The 17573-nt window shown below is 38.8% G+C and overlaps 1 protein-coding gene across 1 annotated transcript in view; it reads left to right on the top strand.

Moving 5' to 3' along the window:
* DOCK3 (dedicator of cytokinesis 3) overlaps positions 1-17573 on the top strand; it is a 301789-nt gene that overhangs the window by 65201 nt on the left and 219015 nt on the right.

Genomic DNA, 17573 nt, shown 5'->3' with positions numbered 1-17573 from the left:
CAGATTACACTACAGCCTGCTCTTACTGTAGAGCCTTCTGTTTATTCTGGTCCCCATGTAAAAACGTCAGCCTGATGAGTGAGTCTGTAAATGGATTGAGGTAGCAAACTCAAATGTGATATGTATTATCTTCAAAATCTCAAAAGGCCTACCAGGAATTGGGACTCCTTTTCCATGATAGGTGCTTCAAAGTACAATAACTTGCCTTTCCCTTGGGAGGGGATATTGCAACATGCCTAGGCCATTAGAACCCCCAGACATTTCACTAAGGTGGAGGCCTCTGAGTTTTGAGGGTGGGTTTCCCATCTTCAAAAATTGTCTATTATTTTCTCTGGATAGTAGGATTCATGTGTTATTTGTTTCTTACTATTTTTCTCTAGTTTTTGAATTTCTAAAAACTCATTTTTTTAATCAGAAAAAGCATTTCTAAATCCACCTTTAAAACAAAATGTTGAAAAAGGAGTTTAGGTTTGCAGTTTGAAGTCATGATTGTTGATTGTCTTGCCACTGGGAAGTATTTTCTTGTGAGTGGAACCTCAACTGTAGAATGCCATGTCTTCATTTGTGGTATTGAGGAAGTGGCCTTGGTTGCTTTGTATTTTAGGATTGCTCTCAGCTTTTAACTCTTGTTCTTCTATCCTATTAGTTTGCTATGACCTTTTTGATATTTAAAGATACTTTTCACAGTGTCTTCATGAAATAACTGCTCAGTGAACATGTCAAACATCGGAATGAATGAATGTCATTGAAACCAGAACCCCACTCCTACTCCATAGGAAAAAATCCCCATAATGACCTACTGTCAGGAAAATATTGTTTATGTGTAAGTATGATCGTTAAGTAAAAAGAAAGTATTTCTAGCCCAGTCAGTGGTGTGGTGGTTAATGTGCCTGGATCCCACATGGACAACAGTGTGATTCTAGTCCTAGACTCAGAGACTTGGAAAACATGCCAGGTGTGTGTGCATGTGTGCTCCTGACCCCGCCCCCCCCAAAAAAAAAGTTATTTTGGTTTTCATTGGTTTATACTCTCATAATATCAAAGTGTGGGGAATAGAGTATTACTAAACTCAGAGGTTTTTTTGTGTTTTTTTTTTTTTTTTTTCCAGTTGCTAGAGGGGCGTGTGCTTGCCAGAGGGAGAATGAAAAAGCAACCTCAGTGGGGCAGTTCGTTACCTTCCATGTCTCCATCTTATCAGTATTTGGGACAGGCAAATAGTTCAACATGTTTTCTAAGCTGCCAGGGTCAGTATTTGAACTGCAGTAGGCCATGACTCCTTTAAGTACCAGGCCACAGGTCTGGCCTGAGAGTTTTTTAAATTACCTAGTACTGGGAACCAGCAGTTAGCGTAATGGCTATGTGTCGCTGGACTCCCACGTAGTTGACCATGGTTCGCGTCCCGGACCCGGTGGCTTAAAACTCACGCCGGGCACATGTGCGTGTGTGCCCAAGATCCCGAGAGGAGAATGGAGGAGAAGGGATTGCGGCGTGACCATCCCCCCTGCGGGGTGATTTCTCGCTTTCTGTCTCTATGTCTCTCTCTGTCTGGCGAGCGCACGCGCCCTATAGCAAAAACCTCTCCAAAAAAAAAAAATTACCTGGTACTTTTAAATATATACAATGAAAACAGTAGTCTAAAACCAAGACAAACTATGGACTGGCCTTGTGGCCTAGTGGTTGGGGGAGCCACATCCCACATGACTGACTGACAGTTGATTCCTGGCCTTGGCAGCTTGTGTGAGAGAGTGTGTGTGTGTGCACGTGCGTGCGTGCAAGTCCAGGGGCCTACTGGATTTGGAGATGGAGGAGAGAAAAGTGAGGAGAGAAAAGTGTGGCATGGCCACCCCCCACGGGGGGGGGGATGCTTTGTTTTTCTCTGTCTCTCAGTCTCTCTCTGGTGTGTACATGCACCCTTTGGCAATCAAAAACCATCAATAACAAAAAACAAACTGTAATGACTAGTTAATGCCCCTAGTGTATTTGACAATATTTGTACTTTACTTTTTTAAGCTTTAACCTATTAAAATGGGAAGTGAGGTCAGTTATTCAGGTAAATTGCTCCAGGTCCGGGAGCCTTGATGGTGGTAGAGGAGCTCCATCTCCCCACGTTGGTTTCTGTTCCTGCTCTAATGAGTTACTGCAAACTTAGTGGTTTAAGAGAATGCCCATTACCTCATAGTCTCTGAGGCCTAGAAGTGTGGGCACAGCAGGCCTCCTTGGTTCTCTGTTTACAGTCTCACAGGCCTGAAACAAGATGTTGGCCAGGTCTGTGTTTCCTTCTGGAGACTCGAGGGGAGACTGTTTCCAAAACGTGTTCAGTTTGTGGGCAGAATTCACTTCCATGCATTTGCGGGGATGGTTTTTCTGTCTCGTTGGCTGTTTACCAAGGAATGTTCTCAGCTTCTAGAGGGAGCCATATTTGGTCTGTGACTCTTCAAAGCCAAATTCTTTTCACACTTTGAAGCTCTCTGATCACTATTCCACCTTCTTCTCCTCTCATCTTTTCTGCCACAACTCTCTGACTTACTTTTCTGCCTTCATCTTCTGCTTTTAAGGTCTCACCCTGGCAATCTAAGATAGTCTCCCAATCTTAAAGTACACTGATTAATAGCCTTAGTTACATCTGCAGACTTTCTTCATAGCAGTACCTAGATTAGTGTTTGGTTTGAATAACCAGGATATTGTAATTTATTTTGCGGGGGACGGGAGAAGTTTTCGCTATAGGGCATGTGTGCTCGCCAGAAAGACAGAGAGAGACAGAAAGCGAGAAATCACCCCCCAGGGTGGATGGCAGTGCCACAATCCCTTCTCCTCCATTCTCCTCTTGGGATCTTGGACATGCACACACACGTGCCTGGCGTGAGCTTAAGCCACCAGGTCTAGGACTCGAACTGTGTTCCACTCCATGGGATTCCAGCAACATAGCCATTATGCCAACTGCTGGTCCCAAGGGTATTGTAATCTTAGGAAGACATCTTTAGAATTTCTGCCTACCACAGCTCCCTTCTCACTCCCATTTTTGCATTCATATCTTCTTAAGCACCATTTTCCCTTACTTCCAATAGAATTCTGAAGACTTGGTCAGAGGAATCAGCTGCTTTACTATAATTTGTAGCCCCCCCTTTTTTTTCCACAGATGGAAAGAATTGGAACAATATGCATCAGAAACTAATTAAGAAGAGTTACTCTTTGGCATATAGAATTTTAACAGTTGGTATGATATACTTATCAGAACTGGTGGCACCTGTTTGGAGCTTCTGAAAATTCACTTAGACCCAGCCATGCTGATGCAAGAAGGTGGTTGAACCTGCATGAAAGGCTGGGGTCTGATTCCTGGCCCAACCTTGACAGACTAGGTCAGGTAGTGTGTGCTTGTGGTGCTGACCATCTGGGGAGTGGGAGTAGGAGGATCACCAAATATGGTGAGACCCTGTCAAAAATTCCTCTCTCTCATCTCGCTCACTCTCCGTGTGCTTTCTTATTTTTTAAAAAATCACTTATTATTATTGCCACATATCTCAAACCATATTTATAAAATATAATTGATAAATGAGAATCACTCAGCATGGCATGGTATGTGTATTTCACACCTTATGGTGTAAAGCCTCTTATCACTGAAAGAAAATTCGTCCCATTAGGTAGTCTTGCAGTTTTTATGCTATGTGAAATATCATACCCAAGCTTCTGACATGACTCTTCCTTCAAGAGCATATATTTTAAATGGATGAGAAAGTTTATGTAAACTTTAGAAAGAGAAAAATTTAACCATATATATTTTAGGAATGAAGTGGTTTCTAGTTTGTGTGCATGTGTGTGTGTGTGTGTGTGTGTGTGTGTGTGTGTATGTTTCCCCATACTTTTCTTGCAGATTGCCTGTAGATATTTTGTTAGTCTATTGATTTGGAAGGAAAATATCCTCACTTACTTACTCAAGTTACATCAAAAATCACTCATTCCATACATGAAAACATGCACAAATCACAAATATACTTTCAGTTGCATATAAATATGTATACAGACTTGTTTGGGTAATGAGAATGTATTTTTGTTTGTTCGTTTGTTTTTTTGTTTTGAGAGATTTTTGCTATAGGGCACATGTGTTCACCAGAGAGAGAGAGAGTCAGAAACCAAGAAATCACCCGCCAGGGGGATGGCTATGCTGTAATCTCTTCTCCTCCATTTTCCTCTCAGAATTTTGAGCACTTATGTACATGTGCCCAGCGTGAATTTCAAGCCATCAAGTTCGGGACTCAAACTGCCCTTGGTTACTTGGGAGTCCAGCATCTTAGCCACTATACTATTGCTGACCCTGATAAAGCTTTTTTTTTTTTTTTTTTTTTTTGAGAGAGAGAGATTTTTGCCATAGCCCGCATGTGCTGGCCAGAGAGAGAGACAGGGAGACAGAAAGTGAGAAATCATCCCCCAGGGGGATGGCATGCTGCAATCCTTTCTCCTCTGTTCTCCTCTCAGGATTTTGGGCATGCATGCACAGGCACAAGCTGCCAGGTCTGGGACTCAAACGACTGTTGACTGGTCCCCTGAGAAAGCATATTTAAGGAGATTGTTTTCCTTTGTATTTTCCCAAATATTTCTTTAAAAACTAGTGTATTATTTTATACTTCCGTTAACAATGTCTGTGGAACTGCTCATTATCACCAAAGCTGAGTATATTTTAGGTGAATAGTAGTGCCTCATTGCTGTTTTATTTTGTATTATTTAATTACAGTGAGATTTAAGATCTTTTCAAGTTTGTTGTCCATTTTTATTTTGCTTTTCCACTATTTGTATAATGAGTTCTCAGTTCTTTATGCATTCTTCACATTAATGAATTTAGCCAGTTAGCTTTCATATTTTTCTTGGGTCTTTGTTTGTCTTTGACTTTTTAAAATTTATTTTATTTAGGATAGTTTTATATAATTGAATTTGAAAGATTTATTTTTAGAAATAGCCAATTTGGGACCATCCCATGGCTTAATGGTTAAGGCAGCTGGATCACACATAGCCAACTATGCAGTTCAATTCTTAGACTCTGTGACTTGAAAAACACATTAGGCTTGTGTGTGTGCATGCCCAAAATAAAGAATGGAGAAATGGACCATGCTACAGGGGGAGTGCTTTCTCTGTTTTTTTTTTTTTTCTTTCCTCCTAGCTCTCTAGCTCTCCCTGTCTCAGAGCTCCCCTGGCCAAAAAAAAAAAAAAAAAAAAGGCCAGTCAGTGGCATGGTACTTAGGGTGGCTAGATCACACATAATCTACCATGTGGTTTGAGTCCTAGACCCAGTGGCTTATGAATCAGACCATGCATATACACATGTGTGTGCCCCAAATCCCAAGAGAAGGATAAATGAGAAGAGATTGCAGGTGACCATCCTAACTGGGGGAATTCTTTCACACTTTCCCTCTCTCTGTCTTTTTCTCTCTCCTCTCTCTGGTGAGCCTATGTGTCCTATAGCAAATTTGAAAAAGAAAAAATAGCTTGTTGTCCCTGAATATTACAAATATGTCCTCTTCTAATGTATTGTATTTTTTAAGAGAGTTGTTTTTGTTTTGCTATAGGGCACATACGCTCACCAGAGAGACAGAGATAGAGACAAAGAAAAAAATCACCCCCCAAAGGGAATATGGCCATGCTATAATCTCTTCTCCACTCTCCTCCGAGGATTTTGGGCACGCATGCACACGCGTCTGGAGTGAGTTTTAAGCTGTTGGGTTCGGGACTCAAACCATGGTTGACTGTATAGGAGTCTAGCGACATAACCATTATACCATCTGCTGGTTCTTATATTTACATTGAAATATTTTCAATAGCCAGGAAATTGTATACTTCTGGTATAGTAAAGCTGTAGAAGGCAAAGCCAAATTTATGTGCGAGAAATCTGCAAATTACTGAGTTTCGTGAGTTATTGAACAAGGCAACAAACGTGATTGAAAAAGTAAGATAATTAAAAAAATTATATCACTACCATATGTAAGAAGCCCTTCAACATTAAATGTAGGTGCTCTTTATTTTTTTTTATTTATTTTTTAACTGTCACAAATAGGACTTTTTATTTGTCACTATTGAAAGTCTGAACTTTAAACAGATTCTTGGACTCGTGGTTCATATCCATCAGCTCATTCAACTTTGGTGCCTGTCTCATCCCCAGTAGCTTTTCCAGAGCTACTGCCTTCACCATGAAGCTCCATGAGTTTTTCCCAATTCAAACTTGGGCTTCTTTAGCATTTTTACTTTTCTGACGAAGACATCATGGAGAGAGTAGCTGGATTGGCAAGCCTTCTCTATGTCTTTTCCGATGCTGTCTGGAATCAATTTATTGATCACTTCTTTCAAGTCATTTGTCTGCACCTCCCGGGTCATGATTTCCATCTTCTTCCGGATTTAGCAGACCTGCTGATGCTGGGCATAAGAGGTCTTCCATATCTGATTGTTGCGTTTTTTAGTAAACCCAATACAGAAGAGATGAAGCAAATAACCATCGGTAGTCTGACATCGACATGAGCTTCAATCATGGTCTGCCATTTTTTGACCATGGAACACATTTTGTCATGGGTGAGATCCATGCCATGGAAGTTAGGCAGTTTTTGCCCTGAACGTCCTCAGTAATTAGCTTGAATTTCCTAAATGCAACTTCGTCATTTTGCAGATCTGCAAGGCTCACTTCAGACACACGGCCCTTAAGGCCGTCAGATGCAATTTTGGTTCCCTGAGTCCTGGTAACTAGTGTCTTCCCAGCATTTCTTATGTTGAACATAGCAGGTGCTTTCACGTCATACCAACCTTTTTTAGAAAATGGATCAACCCACTTTCTTCTTGGCTCCATTTTTGCTGCCTTTCGTAAGGCTTTTATTTTTGCCAACCGCCATGGTGCTACTCAGAGAGCCAAAAGGGATGCTCTTTATTAACACATATATCTCCTTTGCCTTTCTTAACGAAGCTGAGTTTGTTAGAAATGAGTTAATCAATTCTCATGCTACCTCGCAAAAAGGTGGCCAGTTTTTATTTTAGCAGCAAGGGAGCTGACGTGGAAAGAAGTTAAATTGTCCATGGTTATTTGCAGAGGTAGAAATAGAATTTTGAGTTTACCATTCATCACTGATATAAAGACCAGCCTGTCTACTTTTGCAGTGTACTTTTTGCATTCTAATAAAATACCTTATTTCCAATCCTGAAGAACATTGAATCCCTAGAACTTTCCTATGGCTTGAATGTATCCCCAAAATTCATGCAATAAAATTTGTTTGTGATGGGATTAAAAGTGTGAAGACTTTATCAGACTCTAGGATTAAGAGCCAGGGCCTTTGGGAGGTGATTAGGATTAAAGATACCAGGTACAGTGGCATATGCCTCTGTAATCGCAGCAGTTCTAAGGAGTGTGCGTTCAAGGCCAACCTGGGCAACATAGCAAGACTCTGCCCCCTCTCCCCTAACCAGGATGAGGACCACTAGAGTGGAGCTCTCATGATTGAGTCCTGGTGGGTCTATAAAGAGGCAGGAAGACATGGACACAGAAACACACACTCTTGCTCTGTCTCTTCATGTCGTACCCTGTGCTACCTTGGGACCCTGCAGAGAGGCCCCATCATGAAGACCCTTTACCACATGTGGCCCCTTGATCTTGGATTTCCAAATCCATTAACTAAATATATATTTAGTCATAAATTGGAGGTGTTCACTTATTAAGCAACAGAAAATTGAGATCTGTATTCTGAAAAATATCCCCCTCTCTGTGAATAAGGCTAAATTATTATTTTATATAGCTCCTTGAAAATAAATGTCACTATGTAAGCCTTTTTATATAGAGATTATCAGGTTGAGATTAGGTTGAAGCATTTTTAAACTCTTGCCTTCAAATGTATTAAACTAAGTTTTAGAATGGCCTCTTTAAAAATCATTGTCAGTTTTTCATTTTATTATGGCATCAATTTTTTTTTAATTTTATTTTTTTATTATCATCATCATAATCTTCTTTATATTACATTGGATTACATATAACTTTACAGTGTATTACATTGTTTTTTCAAAAGGGAATGCCATGCATGTCCGTCAGTACAGAGACATTAATCTCCCCACTTCAACATTCAATATCTTTTCTATGTTTTCCCCAATCATTATTTTTATTATTCTAATTATTTTTTAAAACAGTCAATTGCTATTTCTCATTTTGCTTGTAAAAATACTTTGCCCATCATGAAATACTTCTCAGACCAATCCAGTTGAGAATACTATACATGTCATCATCAACAGTTAATAAGCCCTATCTGTTTCTCACTAACGTCCTGCCTCTCTATTGTTCACTGCTATTTCTCTATCCTCTTCTCTTCACTTACCCCATTCCACACTGTCCTATTCTCATTAAGTACCTTCACTGCTTTTATGTCCTCCGATTTTTCGCTCTCTATCATAGAGTGCGGATAGTCGGTATATATTGAGTGGATACATACAATATCTTTCTTTCATAGCCTGGCTTACTTCACTCAGCAATAGATCCTCCATATCTGACCATTTTCTATCAAATTCCAGGGTCTTGTTATTTTTTATGGCTGAGTAGTATTCCATAGAGTATATATACCACACTTTTCCAATCCATTCATCAGTTTGTGGACATTTAGGTTGGTTCCATGTCTTGGCAATTGTGAATAATGCTGCAATAAACATGGATGTGCAAGCACTTTTCTGACTGAGCGTTCTCCTGTCTTTTGGGTAAATACCCAGAAGTGGGATTGCTGGATCAAATGGTAGTTCTATTTGTAGATCTTTGAGGAACCTCCATATTGTTCTCCACAGTGGTTGAACTAGTTTACATTCCCACCAACAGTGTAGGAGGGTTCCCTTTTCACCACATCCCCGCCAACACTTATCACTTTTTATATTCTTAATCTTTGCCATTCTGACAGGGGTTAGGTGGTATCTCATTGTGGTTTTTATCTGCATCTCCCTTATGATGAGGGATGTCGAGCATTTCCTCATATGCTTTTTTGGCTGTTCGTATGTCTTCCTTAGAGAGACTTTTGTTCAGCTCACTTTCCCATCTTTTAATCGGGTTAATCATTTTTTTTCGCATAAGGCACTTGAGTTCCCTATGTATTCTGGTTATCAATCCCTTGTCTGAGGCATATTTAACGAAGATATTTTCCCATTCTGAGGGTTGTCGGTTCACACTTGTTACTGTGTCCTTTGGTGTGCAGAAACTTCTTAGTCTAATATAGTCCCACTTGTTTATTTTAGGGATTATTGCCTGTGCTTTGGGAGTCTTATTTAAGAAGTCTTTGCCTACTCCAATGTCTCCCAGAGTTTCCCCAGCATTTTCCACAAGTAGTTTTATTGTCTGAGGTCTTAGGTTCAGATCTTTGATCCACTTTGAGTTGACTGTTGTTAATGGTGAAAGATGGGGGTTAAGTTTCATCTTTCTGCAAGTGAATACCCAGTTTTTCCAGCACCATTTACTAAAGAGGTTTTCCTTTTCCCAATGGATTGACTGATATCCTTTGTCAAAGATCAGTTGGCTGTAAGCTTTGGGGGTTATTTCTGGGGTCTCTATTCTCTTCCATTGGTCCACATGTCTGTTTTTATATGGCATCAATTTTTTACATTAAGAAGCATTTAAATATTTAAAGATATTTCTGTTTGATGGATATTTAGGAAATTTGTAGAGTTTAGGAAGTGTAAGTGGGCTTGCTGATTTTCTTGTGGGTAATTGCACCACCAATCTTGGTACGTTAGGTAAATAGATCTAAATGGAATAAATGGTACCATATAACATTTTATGGTTGCCAGTGTTATTGCTGTCTTAAACCCAGAGGCCACTTAGCTTTACCTAGAATTTCTCAGTTTGTGAAACAATTGTCATTTGGTTCACTTTAGTTTGGAGGATACTCACTGTGGATAACTCACAGAATTGGTCCAGAAAAAAGGAGAGAGGAAAACAAATCAAAGAAATAACAAAACAGGTGATCAAAAATAAACATAATAAACATTGAGCAGACAATGATAATGTTACATTTATAGTACAACCAAAAAACCCAAGAGCATGTGTAATTAAAATAGAGATGTTTTCAGAGCTTTAAACTCCAAATTAAAGATTAAAAAAAAAAAAGTGAAAAGACTAGGAAGGAAACAGTGAGGCGGCAGACACTTGTGTTGACTTCTGGGGAAGACTGTCTCAGCTGCTGTGACCAGGACTGGCTGATTGCACACACTGCATGTGTAGTACTAAGCAGAGAATCTTGGGATTGGTTCTTCTTGAGGTTTGTAAGGTGGTGTTTTGGGAACAGGTGATATAGGAGGATGTAACATGGAAGAGAAAGAGGAGTGGCTCTGAGTTGGAGATACTGCTCATTTGTTTCATTATTTAAAGCTGAAAGGAAGATTACATATCCTGGCTGGACTTTGAAACCCTGGAAACATTTACTAAACAGTATACTGGAGGTTTGTTTGTTTGTTTGTTTTAATTTACACTGACAAAATGGTTGATAGGGCATGATTTGTGGTTTCTAATCCACCTTTCCATTGCTTGGGATCAAGGGAACTGCTTTTTCGATGTAAACGTGTGTTTGTATGCTGAGAGCTAGGGGAGAAAAACTGGAAGGCCGTCTGCAGTGGCACTTCCCAGCTTGTCTCCACGTGAACAGCAGGTGCTGCCTCCATTCCATTTCCACTGTACTGCAGTTTCTCCAGTTTGAGAACTTAAACTCTACAATGTCACTACTCAGTGCTCTGGTTTTATTTGCAAAGAGTGAAGACCGTTCCCAGAAGAGCATTGGGTACATTTGCAGCTCAGGCACAATTTTAAATGTCCTTAATTGTGTCACCCAGACAAGAGCTACTTCACCTAAGGATTTCTAAGCACAATTGAGGAATGACCTTCCCCACTTCTTCTTTTTTTTTTTTTTTTTTGAATAAAGTTATTATGCCCAAAAGCATTGGTCATAACTGTAAAAATGGCACTGGCCATCATGTGTGTAGTTCTTTGTTTAGACCTGGCAACTTAAATCCTCAAGATGAAGAAATCCTTAAGCCAGGCTGGAGCATGTGTCTTCCTGTGTGTGGTCAGGTGGCAGCTCAGGAAGGATATTTGCTTTAGTATCCCTGGAGTGCACAGTCGAGATAGCTATTCTCGAATGCCATGCTCGTCAAGAGGAGCAGGTCTGTAGGAGCTGCTCCTCTCTTCTGGCGCATTAGCCTGCCTCCACTAAGGTGTTTCGAGTTCACTAGGCTCCTAACTAACATTGCAGTAGGCTTGTCTTTGCACCAGGTAAGTGTAGTTCTTTTCTTGTATAACCTAGTGTTTTTACTTGTAATTGTTTTTCCTTTTCCTAATTTTATATTGGATATACAGGATCTGGAAATAAGTGAAATTGAGTTTCGTATATATAACAATACGGAAAGAACAGGATTTGGGAGTTAAATATATCTAGGTCTAGATCCTCTCTAGGCCACATGCTCTGTGACCTTCATGGAGATTTGCAATTTCTCTGGACTTTCGTCTCCCTATCTGCAAAATAATAGAAATAAAACTTTTCTGATGGGCTTGCTATACAAGTTACATCGTTTATATAAAACATCTAATGTAATGACTGGCCCAGGGAAGGCAGTCAAGGGTAACAGCTACTGTTACCACCATTCTAAATGATGACTCTAATGTATGCTTGCTATTAGCCTCTCCATGTCCTCTGAGGATGACGGCACTTATGCTGCAGATTACAATTTCAGATCAGCAGTTAGTCTTCCTGGGACTTTTCTCTTCCTTGACTGCGAGTCTTCCTTTTCACAGAGGTCAGCTGTAGCTTATTTCCTGTGTGCCACAGTGTTTGTAGCTGGTCTGCCGTTACCTGCTGTCTCATTGGCATTTAGTCCAGAATTTGAGAAGTTAACTGACTTCTGAGCATTCTGCTGATATCCCAAATCTATCTGAACTTCAAATTGCCTTTTATAGAAGATATTTTCAGGAAAGCTGCGAGAGTAGAAAAAGTCCATAATTGGAGAGCAGCTCCAATAAGAAATAAGAAACTTTAGTTAGATGGTAGAAGCACAGATATTTTAAGAGCTACAGATTGTCAAATCAAGATTCTCCATGTCTTCACTGCAGCTACTTGTATAATTAGATCTTTTATCTTTTTTTAAAGGACATTTATTTATTTATATGAGACCAAAAGAAATTGATTTATTTCAACAGGTCGTGTCATGTTCTCTTGCCCCGGCCTCCCAGTTAGCTAGGACTGCAGGCACAAGCCATGTGTCTGGCCATTTTAGGTTGGGCCAGAAACCAAACCCAGGCCTGTCACAGGCCTCAGCTTCTAAATACTGTAGTGCATGCCACTGCAACTGAGTCGTAGATCCATTATCTGTAACTCATAAGTTAACAGTTTGGCTTTCTTCATTTTGTCTGTTTATGAGATTGAGTAAAAATAAGCAACCCAGTGTCAAATTGTACAGGCTGAATTTTTTTTTTCTTTTTCGGAGAGGTTTTTACTATAGGGCGTGTGCGCTTGCCAGAAAGAGAGAGAGAGAGAGAGATAGAAAGTGAGAAATCACCCCCCAGGGGAGATGGCCACGCCACAATCCCTTCTCCTTCACTCTCCTTTCAGGATCTTGGGCACGCACGCATACGTGCTCACGTGAGTTTAAGCCACCGGGTCTGGGACTCGAATCATGGTCGACTACATGGGAGTTCAGCAACATAGCCATTATGCTAACTGCTGGTTCCTACAGGCTGAATTTTGTAATGAACATACCACCACATATTTGGCAGTTTAAGTGCTTTTGCATCCATTTTCTTTCTCTTTCTGTTTTATCCTCATAGTCCAGAAACTATGTAGGGTGATTGCTTTTTCCCTTTTCCCTTGTTTCATAGATAAGGACACTAAAGCTTAGAGAAGTGGAGTGTCATAACCAAGCAGAAGGGGATGGATACTTCTTTCTAGCCGAGGAGGCAAAAATGGATCTAGACTGTCCTACTTTGGTTCCAAGGCTTCCGTTTTAAGAAATTTAGATCTAACTAAAGTGAGCAGATTAATGGTACTTGTTAAACCATTAAGTATAAAGATTTTAAAATGAAAAATTTAATGAGTAATTTGTAATAACCAATTTTTCATTGAAACATCGAGATGATGCTAATAGGTGGACAAATTGTAATATTGCACTACCTTCTATAATATTTACATATTTATTTGAAATGTTTAGATTTTAAGAAAATTTTTTTCCTGATATTACAAATGATAGCTGTTGGTTGTTAAAATACAGAAACAAGGGACCAGCAGATGCCATAATGGTTATGTTGCTGGACTCCCACGTAGTTGATCATGGTTCAAGTCTCAGACCTGGCAGCTTAAAACTCATGCCAGGCATGTGTGCCTGTGTGCCCAAAATCCTGAGTGGAGAATGCAGAAGAAGGGACTGTGGCCATCCCCCCAGGGATGAGTTCTCACTTTCTGTCTTCTCTGGCGAGCTCATGCACCTATAGCAAAAATCTCTCTTAAAAAAAAAAAAAAAAAAACCCAGAAACAAAACCTTTCTGCCAACACAGAGGAAAATGTTAATTTTGTTTCAGACTAATAATTACAGTAAAATAACTTTATTTTAAAAGCTGACATTTAATAAGTATTAGCTTTCATTTGCAATTACTTCCTTAGCTTCTTTAATCTAGAATTACCTTGTTGGTATCACAATCTTAAATGTTTTTAGGACTGCCTTACTCTGAAAATAATTCTGCTAATCTGTCAGAACCAAATCTGTCAGAACCAAATCTGTCAGAACCAAATACCAGGAGAATTTTCCACTGAGTGTTATTACCATGAACACAAAGCCTGCTTTTTTTGGTCTCCTCATTCTGTGCATTTACATAGCAGTAAATTTTTAAAATCAAACCAAACATTTTAGGGAGGGATCGTTTATATAGACAAGTAACGTTTCTATTTACTAAGTCTGTGGCACTCAGGTAAATATTTTAAGGAATGCTTTCATTGTCGAACACCATCCAGAATACACCAGATGGACATGTTAAGATTTTTATCCAGAAACATTCTGGATTGTGACAGATTGTTTGTGTTATTCTCTAACAAGTGTTAAAATAATTCTGATTCTCTTTATTCATTGACTTCATTAGGTTAATTTAGAAGAAAGGATTGTTAAATTATTTAAATTACCTAAAGCCAAATTTTCCACTCCATAATTTCTTTTTTTCTCTTTTTGATTATTTGAAAGCTTATTTGCAATTTTGTATTTCTGTTTTTGTTGATCTCTTAGTTGGTTTCTTCCTGTACATTCCTGTTCTCTTTCTCTCCTACCCTGTCGGCAACAAATATTTTCTCACTCATAGCAATTTTTCCTTTCATGTGTCTTTCAACTTCTCTCTACCCAGTTCCACTGCTGTCATCTGAAAATCCCTCCCCTCTTGTAAGATTTAGTTTATTTTCTCCTCCAAACCATTCACCTCACTTTTCTTTCATTACGTTATTTCTCTGTTTATAAACTATGCTTTACTTGGTTGTCTTCTGCTGTATCTTCAGTTTTCATTCTCTGTACATTGCATCTGTTCACTCTGGCCCATGGTTTCACAATTAGAATGACATCCATAGTATGCTGGGCCAAATCACTCCACTAAGCAGCACCCCCTATTTCCAGCTGCCTTTTGACTTGTTGGTCATAACTGCCCAGATATGTTCATTCTAACCTTGGTGCCCTCTTATTTTTTGGTATGTCATCAGGCTCTTAAAGGGATCAGTTGCAATAATTCATAGGTAAGTCCTGGATAACAGTTGCTTCAGATGCACTTACAGACGGGTGTGCGATTACTAGTGGGCAGTGCTGAGCATAACACAAGAGTAACATTTATATTCTCATCAGAGAAAAATGATGAATCATTCAATCATTTATTCAACAAATATTGAACTCTTTCAACATTTAGTATGTTTCAAGGTGCCCCATATTGCTGCTGGGGATACAGCAGTAAATAGAAAAGATGAAATTGCTTGCCCTTTAGAACTGATTTTCTAGTGTGGGAAAACAGATAATAAACAATATATTGTGAGATACGTAGTATTTCAAATTTATGATTTATATTAGATATTGGGAAGCATCTTTTTAAAAACAACTTGGTAATTTTCATACCAGAAAATTCATTCACTTTTAAGTATACAGATAAATGCCTTTTAGTAAACTTAATAAGTAATGCTAACATTAGCATATCCAGCTTCAGAATATTTCCATTTTCCCAAAAAAGATCCTGTGTGCTTATTAGCAGTCAGTCCTCACTACCACCAAGACCCAAACCACCATTAATTTGCTTTTTGTTTCTTAGGTTTATCTTCTGGGCATTTCGTTTAAATAGATTAATGTAATATTTAGTATTTTCTACCTGGCTTTTGTCTTTCTTTTTTAAAATAAAAGGCATTTCATTGATTGATTTTTTTATTGTATATATTTAAATTGTACAATATGATTTTTGATACAGATTTACACAGTGAAGTGATTTCTACTGTCAAACAAGCTAGCATATTAACATATTCAAGAATGTATTTATTCATCGAGACCTAACAGGGTCTTGAAGTCATAGTCCACCCCCAGTTTCAGCTACCCTGAGTTCATGGGCATGCTCAGGCCTGGTATACGCAGGAAGATTAATATATGCAAACCCAGAATTTTCCTATGTGGATCTGCCTCACAGAGCATCATCTTTTATCTCTGTGTCATTGTCTGCTCCTACTTTTTAAATATCTTCTTTTGAAGTAGAGATGTTTTTAATTTTTTATGAAGTTCAGGTTAGGCATTTTTTTTCTTTTATTGATCGTATTTTCAGTGTTTCTAAAGAGCTTTTTGCCTAATCCATTATCACTCTATGTTTTCTTCTAAGAGTTTTATGACTATAGCTCTTACATATGATTTAGACTTATGCTCCATTTTTAGTTAATTTTTGTGTATGGTATGAGGTAAAAGTTGAAATTAACCTTTTTGCATACATATGTGCAGTTGTTCCAATATCATTTGCTGAAACCATTTTCCTTTACCCCATTGAATTGCCTTGGCACAGTTGTCAAACATCAGTTGGCCATCCTTTTCTTTTTTTTGGAGAGATTTTTTTGCTATAGGGCGCATGTGTTCGCCAGACAGAGAGAGACATAGAGACAGAAAGCAAGAAATCACCCCCCCAGGGGGGGATGGTCACGCCGCAATCCCTTCTCCTCCATTCTCCTCTCGGGATCTTGGGCATGCACGCACACGCACCTGACCTGAGTTTTAAGCCACCGAGTCCGAGACGCGAACCGCGGTCAACTACGTGGGAATCCAGTGACATAGCCATTACGCCAACTGCTGGTTCCCATCAGTTGGCCATCCTAACACAAAGTAATAGCAAATGTTAGAGGCGATTGTCCAGATTTGGTCGTAACACATTGTATTCTTGCACCAGAAAACCCATACTGTGCCCATAAATATGTATAATTATTGTGTCAATTTAAAATTTTTAAAAACTCAGTTGGCCAAAATTATAAGAGAAAATTTAGGGGTTCTTAGTTCTGTACAGTTGCTCTGTATTTCCATCTGTATGTCAGTACTACATTGCTTACTTAGTTTGGTTTCATAGTAATTGTAAAACCAATTAGCAAGTGTGAGTCCTTCAAATTTGTTCTTTATCAAAACTGTTTTGGCTATTCCAAGTTCTTTGCATTTTTATATAAATTTTCAGATCAGCTTGTCAAAGAAATTGGGAAACATGTTACAGTTAATGACTTCTTACAGTGATAACTGGCAGTTCTTTTTCCTCTCATAGTGATGTAACTTACACTGAATATCTTAGCTTCAGAGAAATATACTAAAATATCAAGTGATGATATACAAAAAAGAAAGAAAAAATGCAGTGAGGGAAATAGGAAGTTCTGGGGTTGGTGTTGTGTGGCTGTTTTAGGAACAGAGTAGTCAGGGAGGGCCTTCCTGATATGAAGCCTTTTAAACAGAGACCTGAAGAAGGGCAGGAATCAGATCATAGTGTTATCTGGAGAACGTGGCTCAGGCAAAGGAAGAACAACTTCAAAGGCCCTGAGTTTGGAACACCATTGGCTTTCTCCAGGAACAGAGATGAGATCATAATATGTACATCCACAGGGAAGTGATGGGGAGAGATTGGTAAATGAGATGAGCACTACTTTAACTAGACTTTATGAATTTTACATTGCTAAAGGTTAAGTTAAATGAAAGTCATGAGTATTTATTGTAGGGAGAATGTGATTCTTCCAAAGAGAGTGCGAGCATGACATGATTTCATTTATCATACCCCTTAGGTATTTTGGCTCACTTCTTACACCTCTTTCTGTCCAATATGGTGTATATAAAATGGCCTCACAAAATTTTAAGGTACTCAATTTTGTATAATTGATCTATATTTTCATTTTTATGCCAAGATTATTTCTTTAATAGAAAGAAACTAGAATTTTTTAAAGTCTGTTCCATGCTCACTTCTTATTATAAGAAGGGGAAAACTGAAACTTAATATTGCTTAATCCGCAGTGTACAACTACTAGATGTCATTTAAATCATCCATGTGACGTGAAACACGTTCTTGCAATAAAAGACTTTGAATTTAT

This window comes from Tupaia chinensis, unplaced genomic scaffold, assembly GCF_000334495.1.
Source record: "Tupaia chinensis unplaced genomic scaffold, TupChi_1.0 Scaffold147003_1, whole genome shotgun sequence".
Lineage (NCBI taxonomy): Eukaryota > Metazoa > Chordata > Mammalia > Scandentia > Tupaiidae > Tupaia > Tupaia belangeri.
The sequence above is the reverse complement of the archived record's forward strand: the minus strand, read 5'-3'. Positions and strand labels throughout refer to the sequence as shown.